Source organism: Phalaenopsis equestris, unplaced genomic scaffold (genome assembly GCF_001263595.1).
Source record: "Phalaenopsis equestris unplaced genomic scaffold, ASM126359v1 Scaffold221793, whole genome shotgun sequence".
Taxonomy (NCBI): domain Eukaryota; kingdom Viridiplantae; phylum Streptophyta; class Magnoliopsida; order Asparagales; family Orchidaceae; genus Phalaenopsis; species Phalaenopsis equestris.
Window position 1 is genome coordinate 82,728 of NW_018239991.1, and position 6,156 is coordinate 88,883.

A 6,156-nucleotide genomic window follows, 5' to 3' on the forward strand; every position below is an offset into this window, starting at 1 on the left:
AATTCTATGGTTTATATGATATTTCTTTAATAATTTCTCCATTATGGCATTTTTGAAATGACTTCCCCCATCAGTTATGATAACTCTTGGAATCCTAAATCTATAAAATATATTTGTTTTCAAAAATTTTGCTACACTTTGACCATCACATCGAGGTGAAGAAACAACTTCTATCCATTTGCATACATAGTCCACTGCTAATAGTATATATAAATTTTTGAAAGATGATATAAATGGTCCCATGAAATCTAATCCCCAAACATAGAATATTTTAACTTCTAGCATATAATTGAGGGGCATCTCATTTCTTCTAGAAATATTGCCTACTCGTTGACATCAATCACAAGTTTTGATATAAGCATTAACATCTCTAAAAATAGTAGGCCAATAGAATCCAGATTGTAAAATTTTGCATGTTGTTTTATAAACACCAAAATGTCCCACAAAATTAGAATTATGACATTTTTGGAGCTTCATAAATAAATTTCCTCTTCTGTTGGTATGTCATTCCATAGGGTATAATATCAATAACATGAAATTTCACAATGTTGGCATGCCACGAAACACACTGCCCATTAATGTTGAACAGTTTTTCATCTGGAAAATATTCATTAATTTTTTTTCAAAATAGAGTGGTTTTTTTAACTCAAGCCCGGACAAATGATTAGCAATTTGATTTTGAGTCCCCTTCCTATCTATTATTTCAAAGTCAAACCCTTGCAAAAGAAGACTCCATCTTAATAGCCCAGGTTTAGCATCCTTCTTTTTCATTAAGTACTTAATAGCAGAATGATTTGTATGCACTACACAATGAGTTCCAATTAAATATGATCAAAATTTATCGGCATATACTATTGCTAATAAATTTTTTTCAATTGTTTTATAATTAATTTCGATTTTATTAAGAGTTTTACTAGCATATTAAATTACTTTGAAATTTTTTTCATATCTTTGTTCTAAAACAGCTTCAATAGCATAATCACTAGCATCACACATTAGTTCAAAGGGTTTTCCCCAATCTGGTGAAACTACAATTGGTGTAGTGACTAATTTTTCTTATAATAACTCAAAAGCTTTTAGGCACTCTTCATTAAAATTGAAAATTGCATCTTTCTCCAGTAAATGGTATAAAAGCTTAGGAAGTTTTTAAAACTCTTTAATATATCGTCTGCAGAATCCAGCATGTCCTAAAAAGCTCCTAATTTCCCTTACATTTCTTGGATAAGGTAAATTACGGATCAAATTAGGGATCACTTGGATTTTAGCAGGATCTACTTCCATACCATTTTCTCATATTTGATGGCCTAATATTATTCCTCTTACCACCATAAATTAGAATTCAATTCCTCCTGCCACCACAAACTGACATTTTTCCCAATTAAGGACTAAATTTGTTTCTTCACAGCACTTAAGAACTTTTGATAAATGTTCTAAACATGAGTCAAATGAAGTTCTAAACACTAAAAAATCATTGATAAATACTTCAATCCCTTTTTCAATTAAATTACAAAAAATTTCCATCTTACATCTTTGAAATGTAGCAGGTGCATTACATAAACCAAAGGGCATTTTTCTAAAAACAAATGTACCATAGGACTGGTAAAAGTTGTTTTCTCTTGATCCTCAGAAGTTATTTGAATTTGGTGATAACCTGTATATCCATCCAAAAAATAAAAGTATTTATGCCCAGCTAGTCTATCCAACATTTGATCTAGAAAAGGTAATGGAAAATGATCTTTCATAGATAGGGTAGTGGAAAATGGTATTTCCTAGTTACAAGATTTAATTTTATATAAGCAATGCATATTCACCATCCTATGACTTTTCTTATTGGTATGAACATATTATGTTCATTCATAGTCACAGTTACTCCTCCTTTCTTAGGAATGCAATGAATTGGACTAACTCATACACTATCTGAAATAGGGTAGATAATTTCAGCATCTAACCACTTTAAAATATCTTTCTTAACAACTCCCTTCATAACAAGATTTAATATCATTTGAGGATCAGCCCTGAGTTTGCTGTTCTCTTCCATATGAATTCTATGCATATAAACTGAAGGACTGATTCCTTTTATATCAGCAATTGTCCATCCAAAGACTTTCTTGTAACTCTTCAAAGTATTCATGAAACTAATTTCTTCTTCTGAAGTTAATTTTGAGGAAATTATAATAGGTAATGTTGAGGAATCACTTAAAATGACATCCTTCAAATGTTGAGGAAGTAATTTCAACTCAAGTTCAGAAGGTTTTTTAATTGATGGACAAAAAGATTTATCTTTTTTTATCATGTCCAAAACTTCAAAACTTTCTCGAACAAAATTTGAATCTTCCTTATAAAACTCTTCAAATTGATCTAGTTCCTCTTCTTGATTGTGTTCCAACTCTTTCATTTCAAATCTCTTCATAAGTTGTTTTGAAATGACATTCACTGTGATAATTTATCACATCCATTATATAGCACTCATCATCTTTAACTTTTTTAAGATATTTAATTGATTTGGAAATATTAAATGTAACTGTTTGATCATTCACATGCATAGTTTATTCTTTTTTCTACACATCTATCATTGCTCTTCCCATAGCTGGGAAAGGTCTCCCATAGCAATGATGGTTATCAAGAGCGATGATGGTTACTTTCTCAACATGTGTAGTTAATTCTTTTTTCCCATTCACTCGAAGTATTGTTACAGTTAAAGTTAGGATGGTTCTTCCATTCTGTGTTATAATAGTTTGAATATGGGTTATTCTGCTTGTTGTTTATGGCATTCAAAGTTTCTAACAGGTATTTCTTTATCTTCTTCCATATCCAGCATAATGAAATCAACATGAAAGATAAATTCATCCACTTTCACTAATACATCTTCTATAACTCCTTTAGGGTATGTTATTGAACGATCTGCTAACTGTAGAGTTACAATAATAGGGGTTATTTCTCCTAATCTCAATCTTCTAAACATTGATAATGGCATAAGGTTAATGTTCTCAATCTTCTAAATATTGACAATGGCATAAGGTTAATGCTTGCATTCTATGGCACATAAAATTGTAAAACTACCAGGATCTTTAAGCTTTTAAAGAAGCTTTTCTGAATTATAGCACTGCACTCCTCATTAAGTGCAATAGTCTCATTATCTTCGCACTTCCTTTTCCTAGTAAGAATATCTTTCATAAACTTTACATAGCTTGACATTTGTTCTAAGGCTTCAACAAATGAAATATTAATTGGAAGCTTCTTAAAAATTCCTAGAAATTTTAAAAATTGCTTATCCAACTTTTGTTAACAAAGTCTTTAAGGAAATGGAGGTGGTGGTTTTTCTAAGTTAATTTTCAGCTGAAAAATAGGTCTTTCAGAATCTTTTGGAGCATCCTCTTTTGATTCTTCAATTTCTTCTCTCTCTACTTCAGTTTCTTTTTGAACCTTACCTTCCAACTCTCTTCTGCTTCTAAGTTGAATGGTTTTTAGTTGCTCTTTATTCTGGTCTTTTGGATTTATTTTAGTATTACTAGGAAGTGTTCCTTTGGATCTATTACTTAATGAATTTGTGATTTTTCCAAGTTGATTCTCAATATTTCTAATAGTATCTCCTTGACTTTGTAACTGATTTCCCATTTGTAACACAACTTCTTCTATAGAAAACTTATTCTCCTTAAATTGTGGATTACTCTTGAAACCTGGAGGATAAGTAGATTTATAATTATTATTCCCTTGGTTGTTCCAGCTTCCTAATGATTTACTTGATTGTTTCCCTATTGTTGATTATCACCACCCTTAGTATTATTCCAATTGAAGTTGGGATGGTTCTTCCAACCTAGGTTATAATAGTTTGAATATGGGTTATTCTGCTTGTTATTTATGGCTTTTAAAGTTTCTAATGATGCTTGAGAATCTACCATTTGGCCTAATGAATTTTCTTCAATCATGGAGATTGGTTGAGAAAATTCATTCCAAATTGGTCTAACTTCCTTGAAAATGCAGCAACTTGATTGGCTACTTTCTTTGGAATTACACTTTCAGAAAGCTATTAAAAATTATTGGTAGCCATTTCTTCTATTAAAGCATAAGCGTCATGAAATGGTTTTGACATCAATTAACCACCAGCAGCGGCATCGATAATAGATTTAAGAGATCCAACTAACCCATTATAAAAATTTTGAATTATTAACCAATCTTGTATAGCATGGTGTGGACACTATCTAAAGAGTTCTTTAAATCGTTCCCCATGCTTCATAAATAGATTCCCATTCAAATTGATTAAAAGATGTAATATCATTCCAAAGCTTTGTAGTTTTTTATGGTGGAAAATATTTAGCAAGGAATTTTTGTGCTAAATCACCCCAAGTTCTGATAGATCTGGGTGCTAACAAATTCAACCACATCTTACCTTTATCCCTCAGTTAGAAAGGAAATAACCTAAGTCTTATGTCATCATTTGATACACCATTGTATTTAATTGTAGCGCACAATTCTAGAAAATTGGCAAGATGTAAATTTAGTTCTTCAGTTGGTGATCCCTCAAACTGGTTATTTGATACCATTTGGATAATAGTAGGTTTAAGTTCAAATGAATTAACCACTATAGTAGGTTCTTGAATACTACAATGAAGTTCATCTACCGTATGGCTGGCATAATCTCGTAAAGGTCCAAAATTCTTGATAAATTTCAGCATTTTAATAATTTTGGTTTGCTATTTCTGTAATTTTTTTAGATTTTTCAAAATTTTTGATTTTTTTGCTTTTTATAATTTTTTTAACAGTTCTTTTTAATTCAGAATCATAGGGCACTAGTCCTTTAGAACCTGAACTACGCTTACACTAACATAAAATAAAATAAAATAAAATAAAACATATAAAATGAGATACAATATTTAAAGTTTAAATAAGACTTTTTAAAAATAGAAATTTACTTAGTTTTCTTCCTCAAATTTAATCAACTATATTTCAATTTTTCCCTGGCAAAGGCACCAAAAACTTGATCCCGACTGTTTATATGCAACAATATAGCAATGTCTTTGATGATATTTTTCACTTATTTTTCCTTACTTTTCAACAGAACCAAAAACTTGATCCTAGAGAAAATAAGAATTTAACTTTTTAATTTATATACATATTTGGATACTACACAAGTATACATATCATTATCAAGAAATATAGAACTGTTTGATTAAGACCTGAATATTTAACCCATAAGGAAAATTAGCAATATGCATAATTGAAAAACAAACTTTATATTTCAAAAAGGCAATTACTTAAACTATAGATATTCTTATGGTAATTAAAATTCAATTATTTTTGGAATTTTTAATATTTTGACAAAACAATAATAATTTCTAAGGATAACTTGAGTTTATGTAAAGAAAAGCACTGAATATGAAAATATCTTTCTCCTTATCATGAATCAATAATAAGTATACGAATTCTGTTATGAAAGTATGCAAATTGTGTTTTACCAAATAGGAGAAATAATATTTTTTACTCTTACTAGAGATGTTATAAATAACATTGGCTAATTTAAAGTTTGAATAGTTCTGAAGACCGGCTAGGCATAGAAGAGCTCTCACTCTAGAGTTCCCTCGATTCCCTCCACCTAGGGGCTAACATCTCGTATCAAAACCTAAAACAATTAACCAAGTTGGGAGCTTTAACTTGTCACTTTAAAGTCCTCTAACTCTACACCCTGCAAAGATAGTTTCCCTATTTATTTGCACTAAATCATATGAATTACATTCTCATTCATACAACCTCATGTGATTTTTTCCAATTGTTGACTGAGACAATACCAGCCCGGTTCTTACATGTTCTAACAACAACTTTTAACAGCTAGATATATCTAATCTAGAAGTAAATCAAGTACATGGATTTAAATCATCACGACTTCTCTCAACATTAAATATTAATGCTCTCCACAACTTCCATCTCAAACACTTTAATTACTTATCATTTTAAGGAGAAAGATAAAGAAAAATACTCAGAATTTTTGGAGAAAACAAAACCACACTTTAGTTTAAAAGTAGAAATCATTGTCGAACCAACAAGAAGTCTCAATTAAAACTAAGAGTAACTCAAAACAAAAGATAAAAACTTATCTCAAATCCTCCACCAAACTCTTGAAGTTCTTTTGAATCTCTTCTCTTTTACAACACTCTTGACTCT